The sequence below is a fragment of the Adiantum capillus-veneris genome, chromosome 29 (assembly GCF_014529385.1).
Source record: "Adiantum capillus-veneris isolate H3 chromosome 29, ASM1452938v2, whole genome shotgun sequence".
Lineage (NCBI taxonomy): Eukaryota > Viridiplantae > Streptophyta > Polypodiopsida > Polypodiales > Pteridaceae > Adiantum > Adiantum capillus-veneris.
Genome location: NC_140959.1, coordinates 29,254,611 through 29,270,750, shown reverse-complemented (window position 1 = coordinate 29,270,750; position 16,140 = coordinate 29,254,611).

Genomic DNA, 16,140 nt, shown 5'->3' with positions numbered 1-16,140 from the left:
GGGTGCATCTAAATGAGTGATGCAAAACCAATCCATTGCAATCAATTTGTGCTTTGTAGGTATCCTAGGGGGTAGATTAGCCTAATAGGGGCAAAAAAAAGCCTGGTCACAAGGGCGCACAAATGGCCCATCCAAAACTGATGGATGGGCCATTTGCGCGCCCTTGTGGCCAGGCTTTTTTTTGGACCTTATAGGCTTATCTACCCCCAAGGGTACTTAAAAAGCACAAATTTACTGAAATTGACTGCAATTACATACAGAACTTGAAATTACAAAGTCACAAATTAAAAAAAAAATCATATCACCAATTGAAACAATTTTGAAGATTGACAAATCACATTCAAAAGAATTTGCAATATAGAGAGACAATTTCAAATATTTTTTATTCCTTCCAAAATGGTGATTTTACATCATGTATCTGAGGAGTTCATAATTTTTTTGATCATTTCCTGGCGCCTATTTTGCGCGTAAGGCAACTCCCCAGTCAAGAGGGACTGCGCTATGGCCTTTGGGTCAGTTGAGCCAATGGAAGCATGTATCCCTATCTGGGCAAGCACTTTACCACGAAAGCTAGTGCCAAACGCTGTGCATACAAGGGATCTATGCACTAGGAACACTTGATGCGCAGTTTGAGCAATGGTGCTCAAACACAAAAACTTGCTCAAAGCTTTTAACGACCAAGTCATAAAATGGGCTTGGGGAGTAAATTCATTATGGATAATGGCCACATCACTAGGGGGGAGTTTTCCTAGGTAATGCGCAAGGGAAGCTTGAGGTCCAAAGCCCGTCCGCTTGCCACCCGTCCTTGCAGCAAAATCATCAACCTCCACAACATCCTATCATAAACCGATGAAGGTTGAGAAAAAAGATAATGAAGGATAAAATAGTAACATGAAAATTAGGATACATTTTACCTCCTGCTCCTTGTCGTCCTCCTCCCTGTTGTCCTTTGCATCCAAGTCTATGCTCCCATGCACCACAGATACGAGCTTTGGATCATCAGATGGGAGGTTGCATAATGGCATAGGCATCCTAGCAGCCTCAACCTTGGCTTGCGTGGCTTGGAAATCTTCATCGGCCACGTGCAACTGCTCTGCTGCCAGGACCTCCGCACATACAACTACAATAGTGTCAGCAACAGAGTCCCCATCTGGCAAGAGCTTGCTTTCTAAGGCATCTGGCATATTGTCTAAGGGACATTTGCTGCTGTTGCATAGCACGCTCAAGCATTCATCCATGCGCAGGCCAAATGCTTTCTCCAAATCACGCAGGAACACATACTCCTCCCCATCCACTAACACTGAGGAGAAGCGGCTTATTTCTACCTCTGGGATAGCCACATCCGTCAGTGGTAGTGGCACTGGAGTGTCACTAGGGCCACCCGCAACTATGGATTTCTCAACCACTTCCTCAAGACCCCTAGGGTACTCATGCCGGTGTACTTTTCCTTCCGCTGCAGGGTTCATGGGTATAACCTGTTGCTCCTTGGTGTCCTTGATAAAGGACCCAACTTGAAGGTGTGGTAAGCGGAGCTCCTCCAGATCAGGTTCCTCGCTCACCAAGAAGATAAATGCTGCGAGCCGAGAAAGGTACTCCACCCCCAACTTGCGCTTCTTGAGCGCTGACACCCCAGGGGCTTGCTCGTCCAAGTAATGGTCTACATCGGTTGCAATTTCTTGGAATCATTGCAACCGCTTGGAGAATGGGCGATCACCTTTGTGTATATAGCGCAAAAGATCGCAAGGCACCCAGATCCCTGCATGTGGGGGGATAGATACATAATATTTTATGATGTGCTCCTCCATGAACGCAAAAATCTCCTCAAATGCATCCATGTGAAGGGCAACTGTGGCGTCAAGGTCAGGGAGATGAGTAAAAAAGGTGTGGAGGTCCAAATTCCCTTTGTATTTGGTGTCCTCGAGGAAGAGGATAAAGCGTGACAAAGGGGTGAATGTGGGTGCAGATGCAGAGGCTGTGGCAGCATCCATGTCTAGCCTGGGGTGTAGATAGAGAGTGGAGGAGCTCAAGAGTTGCAAAAGTGAAAATAGTGAATGAGTTAGGTGGCCCCCTTTTATAATGGACCCTTTTTTTAAGACATTAAAAAAAAGGCACTTTCACCAAAAAATGATTTCTCATCCCAATGCAAAAAATTATATTCAAAGGCATGATTTGCCGAAGCAAATCATGTTGATTACAGCGGGGATCAATATGAAAATTGCAAGAGTTACAAAGTTATAAGATCGATAGCATAGTTCCATCTATCCCCCAGTCCTCCTCGATCTTCAATTTGTCTTCCATTCTCTTCCCAATCTGCGGACATTCATTACAATAAGCATCCAATGATCGACAAACCATGATGTATTGAAAATGTGGTGGAAGGATTCTCACCTTGTGACCTTGTAAACGAAATTGTGCTTGTTGAAGGGCCTCAAAACCCATAATAACCAAATGTTCTCGAACATTACTGAGAGTCCAATGCTTGTTCACTTGGACTGCCTCCAAAGCATCGTTGGGCATCTTCAGTGCAATGTCAAAGCTTGCAATAGCGCCGTCTACACTCTGTAAGGGAGTCCACACTCCAAGCTTGCACATCCAACGATCATAGTGAAATCGTATGTACAAGGAGGTGCGGGATTTCAAATAGCGCATTCCAATACCTGAAGCTCCAACCTTACAACAGTACCGGTCCCCGTTGTGCATGCCCTCCACAAAACCCCAGTCCTCTTCTAAAAGCCTTCCTAATTCCTCGTAATGCGCATCTTTACATACAAGCATTGTGGTAGTCTCCACAAATCCAAACGCTTTAAAAATGTGCACAAGACAATGAATAGGCAAACACCAACTCAAGCCCACAGACCTAGAAGCTTTAGAGTATTTCAAAGAGTTTTGGACATCTATTATCATCTTTTGCTTGAAAGATGCTACCGACCACAAATCTGGGACCGGCCACTCCATACTTAATAAGGAAGTTACTTTGATGGGTTCAAGTGTTCCAAACGCTTGTGTAGACGTAGGGACAATATAGGAGTGAGAATAGAAGAAAATCCTTCTTTGAACCAGTTTGGTTGGGCAAAGATGTGGGAACATTATTGCTCCAATATCCGCATGTATAGCATTGAATGTGCCGGAGAGACTATGTAGTGACTGCTCCTCCACCAACATGGATGGAAATATGATTATAAATGCATGACAAATGTTAAGTATGAATCCATAATAACATTACACTGTGATTTCACACCTAGCTTTGTATTCTCAAAACATGTACTTACAATGTGTTGGAAATCGAGGTGGTTGTTGCAAGTGCATGGTTGACATTGAGAAAACATGTTGCACAATGGCTATGGTCCCCTTGTCTTTGCGGTTCTTGAAGCCAAGGAGCTTTCCTTTCCAATGAAGATTCAAGTTTGCACGATTCCGCACACGATGAGGGCCAATAGAAGATGGTTGCATGTATACCCAAGCACCTTTGGTGAACTCTTGTGGCACCCACTTATCATCTACACCTCTAGTGTTGTGGCATGCAACTGCTGCGACCTCATCCTTTGGCCGCCTTTGCGAAGTAGAGTTGGCCATGGTTGAGCAAAGAAAACTAGGAGGAGGAGAAGGACCTTGCTTGTTGCTACAATGTAGGTGGGATAAAGTGATATGAGAAGGTGGTTAACCCTTGTGGCAATGGGAGGAGAAGGTGGATAACCCTTGCTTAGTGTGGCAATGGGAGGAGAAGGTGGATAACCCTTGCTTGGTGTGGCAATGGAAGGTGGTAGGAGCGGAGAGAGGAGCTTCCTTGCTACAGCAATGGAGATGGTGTAGAGAGAGAGTGTGTTGGAGTAGAGGATGAGTGTGATGGTTGCAACCAAGGAGGGGTTGGAGTAGAGGATGAGTGTGATGGTTGCAACCATATGCCCCCCACCCCACCTTCTCACTAGGTAAGAGCCCATTTAAGAAGTGTAAGACTACTTTCTCCCCCTACATTTTTGAGGCATAGGGTGTGTCCACCATCCTCTTCTCATTGGCTGGCCTCTAATTAACCTTAATCCCAAAGGGCCCCTAGAGGGTTCATATTTTTCCTAATGAAATTCTACGAACCAAAATAGGCTATAAGAGGTTTGTGATATACCTAGATAATTATATGAGAGTGCTAGAAAGATAAATAGATAACCTTAATAATTTTAAAGGAAAAGGAATGAAAATTATTTTAAAATAGAAAAAGGGGGGAACAACCTGATAAATACACACTTGCAAGTGTACACAATAGTTTGCATGCTAATTTGAAATTCTTAAAGTGTATTCTCTAGTTTAACTCTATGTTACCATATATATGTGGTAGTTATGTTTTGAACACACTTAGGACGATCACAATTTCTTTCCCTCACTAGGAATTTTCTCCTCTATGCATTGTATATATGCCTATCACTCTAGGGCTAACTTATCTTTCTATTTGTGCACTAGAAAATACACTCTCTGTTGTATGCCTTGAGCTTCTTCATCTTCGCCAAGTTGTGTGTGCATTCCTGCAACCCTAATTCAAACAATTGGTATCAAGGAGGGTTGCAAAATCCTCCTAGGCATACTCAAAAATGTTGCTAGCACCACCCTCCTCACTATCTCAAAACTTTGATTTGAGCTCATTTTGGCCTCCATTTCCACAATAGGAAAAAATTGCACATGCAATTAGATCCTTTTCTACAAACTTTTTGTCATTGCATTTTTTTGTAGCAGAGCACCACCGCAACAATGCCATCGTACGCACACCATAACTGGGACTCCAAGGAGTTCTCACTCTCCAACTTCATGCCTCCAATGGGGCGTCCCCCCTAGGTTAGATACCTAGCGAGTCTAGACATCCACCTGGAATTTTTCCACTCTGTGTCCTGTGTTGTCTCTTTCTTTCAGTTCAGTTGTTATTGAAGTGCTAAAAGTTTGCTCAGTCTGTTATTTTTTGTTGGCACGTGGTTACCGTCTTGTGACAGTAGTATTAGAGCATCAGGCATGTGCTTTTCTGAAAGCATACCGGTCCCACAATGTCTCATGAATTTAATACATTTTTGGCTAGTCGTGGGATAAAACACCAATGTACAGTGCCTTATACGCCTCAACAAAAGTGTTTCTGAGAGGAAAAACAGGTCACTTACAAAAATGGCACAATGTATGGTCAAAAGTCAAGCTTTGCCGCATTCTTTTGGCTTGAGGCCATCATGTGTGCCACTTATGTACTAAAAAGGTGTCCTACGAAAGCTTTTCAATGTATTACTCCATATGAAGCATGTCATGATAGAAAGACTTCTATTGAGAACATGCGTGTTTTTGGCTGTTTGGCATATGCTTTGGTGCCACAAACACAACACTTACCTTGCTTGCGGGCTTCGTGTATCTTCATTCACTTTTTTTAAGCTTGAGTAGATTTAAAGTAAGCTCCTCAGTGATCAAGATCTTTGTTCCCTTGAAGAGATGTGATTGGCGTAGCAATTTGATCCACTCTTCCTTGTCCTTGAAGGTAAGTATGTAGTGCTAAAAAGGCACGTCTATATGTGTTGTTGATGTAGAATCCGATGTCCGTCTTGATGTTGATTGGTTGAATGATGTTGTTGAGCTTGGTAAGTGCTTCTTTGAGAGCGTCCTTGGTGGTGCAACATGGTGAGGCAAGCGTACCAATGTGGACCTTGAGTGTGTTCTCTTCTTGGGATCAGTGTGTTCTCTTCTTGGGATCAGTGCTCGTGAAATTCCGTTGTCATGCAATTTTGCACCCTAGTGATTGTTGACGAGTGAACTTGGGTGACCTTATCTTTGACTTTCTTTACCTTATTTGGTGGCTAGATCGGTCATGGAGTCAAAACATGCCTTGAGCATGCCAAGGCAAGCTTTGAGCTCACGATTTTCCTCCATAACTTGATCTAGGACTGCTTGGAGTTGTTCGATCTGATCTAGCTTACTTGGTGCTAGCGCTACTACGACTACAACAAAGCTCGATCGAGTCCTTCCAAGGGTTTTGGGGGTGTTCATTCTTGTGGAGGAAGGCTTTTAATTAGGGCCAGCTTTGAGAGCCACTTCTAATGTGTGACTGGCCGCTTGAAGACGGCCAAGGACTGAAGCTCGACCAACAAAAAAACGTTGAGAGGTGCAAAACAGTGAGTAGCGACAAAAGCCTGTTTTGTTGGTGCTAAGGACTGTGCAGCAAATGAAATCGGCATAGCCCGCTCAGGCATGGTGCTGTGAGGGATGAGCTGGGTTGTAACGCATCCCCTTAGAGCCTCCCTTTGCCCTAGGGGAAACACAAAACGTGAAGATGAAGGCTGGGGCTAGGGCCAGGGCACACACCACACACACACACACACACAGAGAGAGACTATGCGTTGGAGCAGAGGTAAAGTGTGAAAGTGTGTGTGGGGGTGTGTGTGTGTGTGTGGGTCTTTACTCAGTGCTGAAATGCATAAACTAATGGTGTGTGTGTGTGTGTGTGTACAAGTGGTTAGGGGAGAGAGAGAGAGAGAGAGAGAGAGAGAGAGAGAGAGAGAGAGAGAGAGATCGTTCTTTTGAGGGAAGGACGAGAGAGAGTGGGGAGGATATTGAGAGATAATAAGCGAAGAGACTCGGGATTTTTTTCTTTTAAACTTTTGATTTTTTAAACCTTCAAATTAAAGTAGGAAGAGATTCTTACCACAGCTTCCCGTCAAAAAATGTTTTTATAGCAGGAGTCAAAAACTTACTACCAAGATAGCAATGAGCATTGATTCTTATCAAAGCATACATTGAAGCTTGTTAACATTTTTTTGGTTCGTGTCAAAGCATTTTTGTTAAATACAGAAATACCAAATCAGCCCAAAATAAGCCTTAAAAATTCAAAAAATCACCAAAAATTCAGAAAAATATTGGAAATTTCCACAAAAAAATCAAGAAATTATTAGCAATCACATTGCATACATTGGACATATAGAAGCCTGCCAAAAATAGCAAATTTTATAAAGAATACCAATGCTAATAAAATCATTAAATTTAAGAGTAGCAAAATACACAATAATCAACCAATGACGAGGGTACAAAAGCCCTCCAAATCAAGACATTATCATCCATTCAAGACAACTAATCAAGATCATTAAATATCAAATTTCTATAAAATTAATTAGAAATTTATGCAAAAAACTAACAAAAAATTATCCAAAAGATACCCCTTTTTTTAAAAAAAATCCACACATAGATAAATGGTGCATTCAAACCTCAATTTTGCACATCAACTCAATTGGCAATTAATTTCACCAATGACAATTAGAGTAGGCAATCAAAATTGGCAAAATTAGATTAAAAACTTGTGCAATTAGAGTGTATAAATTCCTTTTTGGATCCCAAATATGCATCAATTAACCATTACTCAATTTGTAATGACAAATGCACTTAGGCATGCACATTAGTCAACTTTTGTGAGCATGCACACACACACACACACACACACACACACACACACAAATAATTGGTAGTTTCTTTTACTAATTTTTAGGTGTACACACAGGTGTTGATCAACAATGTGTAGTTTATGATTTTGGACTTTTGGTTTGTGCGTTTGCATACCGTTAGAATACCGAATTTTTTTAGAATTGAATGTGCATAAATTGGTAATTACACTTAGTATTTTGCATAGTTGACTTGCCGAATGTGTGCTTGAATGATTCAATCGCAATTTTGTGCACTGAGATCAAGCGTATGTGTAGTCTAATTGAGTGTTTATATGCCTAATTTTAGTGTGTGTGCACTAATTTGCCTTTTTGTGTCCCATAAAAGTCAATGTGTAATTAGGAATTTGGCAAATGTGATTGTTGATCTTTGTAATTGTTAAATGCTTTGTCAAAACCCTATCAACCAACATATCATTGGAAAGATCTTAGAAAGTAGGTCCTAAATGCCCAAACTTTGACAAATTTTAAGGTGATGTGTAGAAGTTATGGACTCCCCACTAAAGCTGAAATGTGGGGAGGGATTCCATTTATAAGTCGGAGTTGTCACATCAAAAAATGGAATCTTTTAGAATATAAGGAATCTGATGGCATGATATATATCGATGGATAGATCTCGATGAGTACATTCTAAATCCAAAATGCCGGATGAATTTTGATTTCATTTGTAAAAAAATTACCATGTGCTCGTTTTGGACAAGACACAGAAATTCAAAGTCCTTATAGGGCCCCTTTGAGAGTCCAAATTTTCCCTAATGATTCACAGCGACTATGAATATCGCACATGTCTTGATTCCAATGAAACCATCCAATGGGCGATTGCTTGATGCATAGGTTGATTGTGTTGATGCTCCAAATCCCTAATCTTGCATTCCAACATTAAGCAATGATTATGTGATTAGCACAAATCAACCTTGTCAGAATGCAATCCAAGCCTTTACTTAGGCGAATCTCAAAGCATAAGCACCAAATGCTAGTCCAATTAGTAAAAAATTAGTGTGTAACTCAACAAAAACTAGTGAAATTAGAAAGGGGTTAGTGATAAATTAGAGTATGTAGGTACATAATTAGAGAGATATGGTATCAAATTAGAAGAAATTCAACACATTTCCATATGCACACACATCCAAAATCCACAAAACAACAAACACACAAACCAAATTAGTGAGAGAACCTTTTCGATTATTTGATTATACTAGCACATGCCATCGATCCTATAAAATGGCACCAAATGTTGGGGTTGCCATTGTAGCATAGCTTCAATGGCCAACACATAAATGTCAATCCAAAGTGATGAGCTACCCGAGTAGGGCATAAAAAACACTCACACAAGATTAGTGAGGTAGCCATGACAACGCAAATGATTAACTCTATGACGTGAGCTTCTCAGCCAATGGAGGAGCTAAGCCACAAGATTGACAATCTCCACATCCATTTCTCATCACCTTAATCAACTCAATCACGTACACCAACTATTCCAATGATGCACAACATCACTAATCCCATTATGCAACATACTAATCACAAGCATATGCAATGAGAGTTATTCCAAGGTAGAAGAGAATACATGGGTGTGCAGGTAGTGAAGTTGAAAGGGTGAAAATGAGATTTTCCGACCTTCGACAATTGCAGGCGTGTGAAACGAGGCCTAGTGGGGATCTTTTAAAAAAAGTAGTGGAGTCGAACCTAGAAATTAAACAAAAATAAAATAATGCTATTTATACAAGGTGGCGGCGCCATGGAAGGGAAGAAGGGAGACGTGGGTGCCGGTTGCATATAGAAAAGAGAGCACCACTCGAGACTGAAAATGGAAGGTCGCCGAGGGAATAAAAGAGGATGTCGCAAGCTGCATGGGGGGGACCTGGCAAGCAGGTGAGCTCAGTTGTGAGCAAGAGGAAGGACGCTAAGGACCTGGCCATGAACGTGGCAGAGGTGAGAACATCGTATGCAAGAGTTTGTGAGCAAGGCAAAGAAGGTGAAGAGGGCGAACTGTACTACTGCAAAGAGTGGTTCCAAGAGATGCTCAAAGTTGCAGAAGTGAAGCCTTCTCGAGAGAAAAAGGTGGCATTGGAGGTCATCAAGAAGCCAAAGAGAAGGCCACCAATTGCAAGGGCAACTCCTGGAGGGCTGAAAACTGACTGCAGGGAAAGCAAGGCCGAGGACGACCAAATTTTTGGAAGAAGAAGCGACCGGGTGTGTTGAAGGAGGGCCACACGTGTAGGGGGCAGCCAACTGCATGAAAGGAAGGGCCACCACCATAAGTGGGATATGAAGCAGGCCGAGAGCATTGAAGGAAGGGGGGCACTTTTAGGTAGCACTATAGAGGGAGTTAAAGAAGGCAAGACGCTACAGTGAGGGTTGCAAAGAAGCCTCGAAAGAAGGTTGCAAGAAGTTGCATGTAGAGAGAGGAAGTCCTCAAAGAGGACCATTGAACATTGCAGACTAAGAGGAAGCATTGGACAAGGTGGAAGGGGTTGCTTGGAACTACATGCTGCCCAGGAGTAGGGCTTGGGAGTTGGAGAAAAAGCCACAAGTTTCATGGCATGAGGAGACCGCCAAGGACCGCTCGAGAGAGGAATCAAGAAGGGGACGAGGGAGATAGGTTGGAGGAGAAGCCATGGCCATGAACTTGAGGGTATAGCACTTCAAAGAAGAGGGAGGAGGGTTTCTCAAGCATAGCTATAGAAAGGTTGCTACAAGCAGGGGTTGGTGAGGTAAGCAGTGATAAGGTGACATCACTAAGGGAAGGAGTTGACAACTACCTTTGGTTGTTGCAGATGATGATCAACAAGAGGAGGGCATTCGGTTACATTGTACACCCCCTACATAGAACCATTCCAATCCATTGTGTTCCGGTTCTAGTATCGAGTTTATTTTTCCAATTAATTCTCTTTCATTCACTCATGTTTATGTATGCCGAGTGCGGTATGTGCGCATGGATATTGGGCGTGCAAAGTGGATGTAGACTCATCATGAAAGGGGATGTAAGCTAGATGTCATTTGCAAAGGAATGTGATTGTTAATTGATATTGGATTTTTTACTTATGGTTTGTTGGTTATTAGACTGCTTATATTTGAGTAAATGGAGCTATGAGAGATTATAGGCAGAAGATATCTTTTGTTACTAGAGGTATGTGGTCAGGGTTGGTCGGATACGAGCTTGGATAGTAGTCGTTTGTAGATCGAGTGTCTAGGTGTGTGTTAAGTAGGGGATAGGGGTGTTGTGGAATCACTGGGCTATAGAAAGACAATAAGGTTGTGTATTGAATGTTTTCTCATTCCCCCTCCCTTTCTAGCTTCCAACACCAGCAATCATTTACCTCTTATTCATGAGCAGATTTTTCCATTTATTATGTATAGGTTTAAGGGCTCTCAATGAGTTCCAGATTGTATCTATTATTTTACTTAATGTGTCCTGGGCGATTGCCATTTTTTTAAATCCGTAGGCATATAAGTGAATTGTAGGTCATGTGAAACGAGAGATATCATTTTGAGAGAACCTAGAGTAGAGAAGCAGAAGAAGGAGGCTATGGAGGTGGAGGCTTGGAGTTGCATGTACTCTCTTCACAAACTGGTGAAGCATGCAATGAAGTTGAGTCCTATTTCTTCTCTCTTTGCTTTTCATTCAAGTTGTGTATTAGTGACTTGATTTTTGTGTGTTAAGAACTAATCACCCTCTAATTGCTTGACTACCTATTGTGTGTTTGATTATGGTGTTGTATGCATGATTAGATTAGTTTGTAGACTAGAATTTTTGAATGCATTGTCCTATTGTAACCCCATGAGCTTGGGTGAGCTTGTGATTAGGATGTGCTTACAAGAATTGGTCATAAGGTTAAGTGTGTGTGCAACACTAATCCCTTCCATTAGTTCTTTCTAATCTTGATAGACTCTCATGATTTCCCCACTCTTTTCTTACTCATTACTCTCACACACTCACCCATGTGTGATGCTTTCATGCCCTAGCTGGGTCGCTACCATCCATAAATTGATGATTTTTTTGATCCATTGGAGCTACACTACAAGGGAGTCAACATTTGTTGCTATTGTCGGGGATGGTAGCCTAAGCCAGAGGAGATTGAGTGTTTAGGTGTAAAAGACCCCTTTTCTTTCACTAATCAATCACTAATTTGTGACTAATCTACTAACAATTTGTGTGCTTAGCATGTGTGTTTGCCTAATTAGAGTCTTTGAAATCACTCTTTTAAAAAAAAATTGCAAAACCTTATGTGGATTTGAGTGATTATTAGTGTGTAATTAAGGGACTTTTCACTACTTATCCTCTCAAATCACTCACTATAATTGCATGTGACTTTAAAGCAATGCATAGATAAATCGAGCATTGGGTGTGTGATCATTGCTAAAATGTTTGTAATTTTCATGAATTTGATGCTACACATAAGTTTTTTGTGATTGATTGTGTGTAGGTGAATTGCGGTTAATCGGTTGCTATGTACACACACATGTGCGTAGGCATCATTGGAGTTGTAATTTGATGTAAATGTGAGTGCACTAACCCGCTCAATTGCTGATTTAGGTGCAAGTTTCAATTGAAAAGTAGGCACATCAAAATTGGTGCAATTTTGTGTGTATTGATGTGTGCCTATGTTAGGCAAAGTTCACAAAATTGAGTGCAAATGTATGGCAATTTTGATGCCAACAGATTTATTTGAAGCTATCGGATGTTTATGGTTATCAAATTGATTATGGTGAATGGTTTTGAGTATGCAAATTGCACCGTTATGTTGTCATATTACGATAAAATTATGTGTGTGTAAGCTTGTAAGTGTGTTGATTGTGCATAGTTACACACTTTGAGATTCATTTGAATGATTGCATTAATATACAAATGAGATGTTGCGAATACTAATTTGATTATGAGTGTTCAGCCAATGTCCATAAATTTTTTAATTAGACTACTAATTAGCAAATTCTCGCGTCAAATTTGAGTAAAAAATGATTCAAATTTGAGAGCCATATTGATAATTGATTGATTGGATGATATAATTACATTTGAAGTGTTGAAAATTGAGTTGAACTGTTTGCATAATTTTTTTTTAAAGGGTAATTTGTTTGGCTTTTTTTTTAAAATCTTTAGCATTTTCTTGCTAACTTATTCACTAAAATTGCTAATTAAAATGATGAAAATGGAAAAACCTGATGTGAACTATCAATTTGGAGCGTGCTTTGCAAATTTGTGAATTTTTTTTGGCCATTTTTAGTAATTTTTGAGCATTTTTAGTACAGTTTTAGAGTTGGATTAATTTTTCTAACTTTTTCCATTGTGTGTGTAATTTTTTTTAAAAAAAAAATTTACACAGACACCTTCCCACAGCCATCACTTCCCCTCTCTTTTCCTCTTTTTTGTGAATTCTCAGCCTAGTTTTTTCTCTTTCTTTGAAAGTTTTTGGCTTTAGTTTTAATTTGGGTTTTTTTCTTTTGATTTTTTCTACTATTTTCTTTTGTAGAAAAAGTAAAAACTTCCCCCTCAAAATGCCTTCCTTTACACAAAAAAATGTAAAAGAATAATATATACAAAAGAAAAATAAAAAAAGGAATAAACATAAAAAAATATCTCACACACGATCTCAAACACACACATCACATCACACACACTTACGTGCACACCTTACTAAAAAGAACATAAAATCAATCGCTCTCTCTCTCTCTCTCTCTCTCTCTCTCTCTCTCTCTCTCTCTCTCTCTCTCTCTCTCTCTCTCTCTCTCTCTCTCTCTCTCTCTCTCTCTCTGCGCAAAAGTGCACTCTGTGCACCAACCTCTCTCTCACTCCCTCCTCGTCCGGAGCGCCAAGCCCAGACTCTTTTCCTCTTTCCTTCCTCGGTTGATCTGCACGTCGGCCAACTTTTTCTCCTCCATTAGCGTCGACGCCATGCCTGACTTTTGTTTATTTTTGTTTACTTTAAATTTTATTTGATATTGATTTGACTTTATTTTATTTTTTAAATTAATTTCATTCATTTTGACTTTCATTAAATTCCATTTCTTTTGTCATTTTGTTTCATTTCAATTTCTTTTGTTTTGATTTCATTTTTCCTTTATTCTTTTTTTTTAAATAAAAAAATAAAAAATAAAATAAAAGAATAAAAAATCAAAAATTTCACAAAAACTCCAAAAACAAGAAGTTCAAATAAAAACAAAAAAATCACAAAAATTGACCAAAAAAAACTATAAAGAAACATCAAAACTGCAAATAAAATAAGAAGTAATTCAAAAATAATTTAAATTTTTTTAAAAAAATCAATAATAAAAATAAATAAATAAAAACATCAAAAACTTGTTTTTAAAAAATTGCATTTGTTTTGATTAGTTTTTCTTTTGAGCATTTTTACCTTTTTGTTTTATGTATGTATTTTCATTTATTTGTTTGTTTTCTTGCGGTTGTCTTTATTTTTCCAAAAATACAAAAAAAATTGCATTTCTTTCTTTGGACTTTTCTCCTTGCCACGCATCACACACCCCATAGATGCTCCGTTCAAGCGCACTTACGCAAACACATTTAGAGTAGGGACCCCCGAAGAGTCTGATTTTGCCAGATTACACCTAAGTTGATCAGCTTTGGGCTAGATTGCATGCATGGACCCTGTCCATACACGGATTTTGATTTCGATCTACATTCGATGATTCTAGTCTGTTCATGCGTATTATTCTATTTTGGCATAATTTGACAGCAGATTCCACGCTTGACGATCGTTGATCTTGATTCGTAGTAGAGATTCGTTTATGGCCTTGACATTGACCAGATTATGCTAGTTAGAGCCCATTCACATGCGAGATCTTGACATAGCTTGATTTTAGCCGTTGGTCATATGCTTGCACATGATTAGAGCCCAATTTGATCCGTTGATTCATTTTTTACCACGACTTGGATCGAGAAACGATTTTTAGAGCTTTCTCACATGTAGTGCCAACTTAGCAATTGGATAGCCTTTGGTCACTAGATTATGCACTAAAGCTAGTGCACTTGCATATCCACCTCCATGACACTAGATATAACCTAGACTGATAGATTTTGGCTATCATGAATCCTGAGGCCCTATTTGATAGACAGTTGTGGGTTCATGGCGAGCTAGACAGATTGCCTAGATTCATCTCACAAAGTATCAGACACATAGTTTCTAGATGCTTAGAGCTCGAGCACACCCGACCTTGCTAGATTACATTCTTGATGGTTGTGGCACTCTTATAGACACATGATGGAGGATATTTTAGAGCGTGTCACGTTAACTCCTCATGAGGATTGTCCAGACACCTTTGAGCTACCATAGACTGTATCCTTGGACCTATTTGAGACTGGACCATTGTATGTTGATGAGGATTGGAGGATGTACATGAGGAAGAAAGTTAGATTTGGAGAGTACCCTCCCTATGACACAACAAGTGCTACCCCTCCAGGTTCCTTGCAGGGTACCTATAGGAGCATTTATAACAAGGCTACCTATAGATTGTTGTGTGGACTACAATATTCCCCTTCTTGAAGTAGTGCTGTTGAGCCTATAGTAGACCCAATGACCATACCCTTTGCACAACGAGCACGACTTAGATTATCTCCAAGATTCATATCATCCAGACCATCTACAAGATAGAGCTTTGTTGAGATCATGGAAGAGGAAAGGGCAAAGATGGAGCATAGGAGCTAGAGCCTTACCAGTGCACCACCATAGTTACCATGCCCATATATAGCCACATCACTAGTTATTATGACTAGTACACTTGCTAGAGAGGCTATAGAGACCACACCATAGATTGTGATGTGAGCACACTAGACACAGAGACTTCTAGATCACATGCATCAGATACGACGATGAGACATATATCATTACCAAGAGACACCATGCAAATACCACATGAGGATAGAGTTTCCACGATGAGTAGAGAGCACCATACTAAGCTTGTGCTATATTTCTTAGGCTATAGAGGAGTCATGCCTTGGTTTGTTGACCTTGATGGACATTCCTACACCAAAGGAACCTTTTTTGATGACATTGACCCTTTGATATGGCAGGTAGTTAGAGCTAAGAGACGTCACCTTGGTTCGATTGAGTTCTTCACTAATGAGATTAAGGCCACATACATGTCCTTGTTGATTAGCCCTTATGATTTTGTAGATAGGGCACATGCCAATGATTGTTTGGACACCCATTTACATCCTAGGATAGTGGAGTTACGTAGATTGGAGCACACATTGACTTATGCTGATGATTGTGGACGTAGATATCGACGAGAGGAGAGCACCTGGCGTTTTGAGCCAACCATGAGCCTACACTTGAGGATATTGCTGACACACATGACCACAAGAGTGCCGACATTACAATTGAGCCATTAGAGATTGAGATACCTATAGAGACGATAGAGACAGAGGTTTCCATTGAGATAGATGCTCATAGACATCCACGACAAGATTCAACAATGATTGAGCGTTTATTTCCCCGTGCAAGACAGGGACATATGATGTACTTATAGACCATGACTTTCACCACCCCCCTAGAGTAGAGGTCACACCCAAGGATTCAGAGACTAGTTTTCCTAGAGTGACTCCTACCACGACACTTGAGACATCCCCGGATCAAGTAGAGCCTACCTTAGAGGATGTTCATGAGTAGCACTACCTACGAGCAACCTAGGACATATTAGGCCTAGCTCATCACAAAGAGCTTATTGTAGGGTCATTAGACATGTT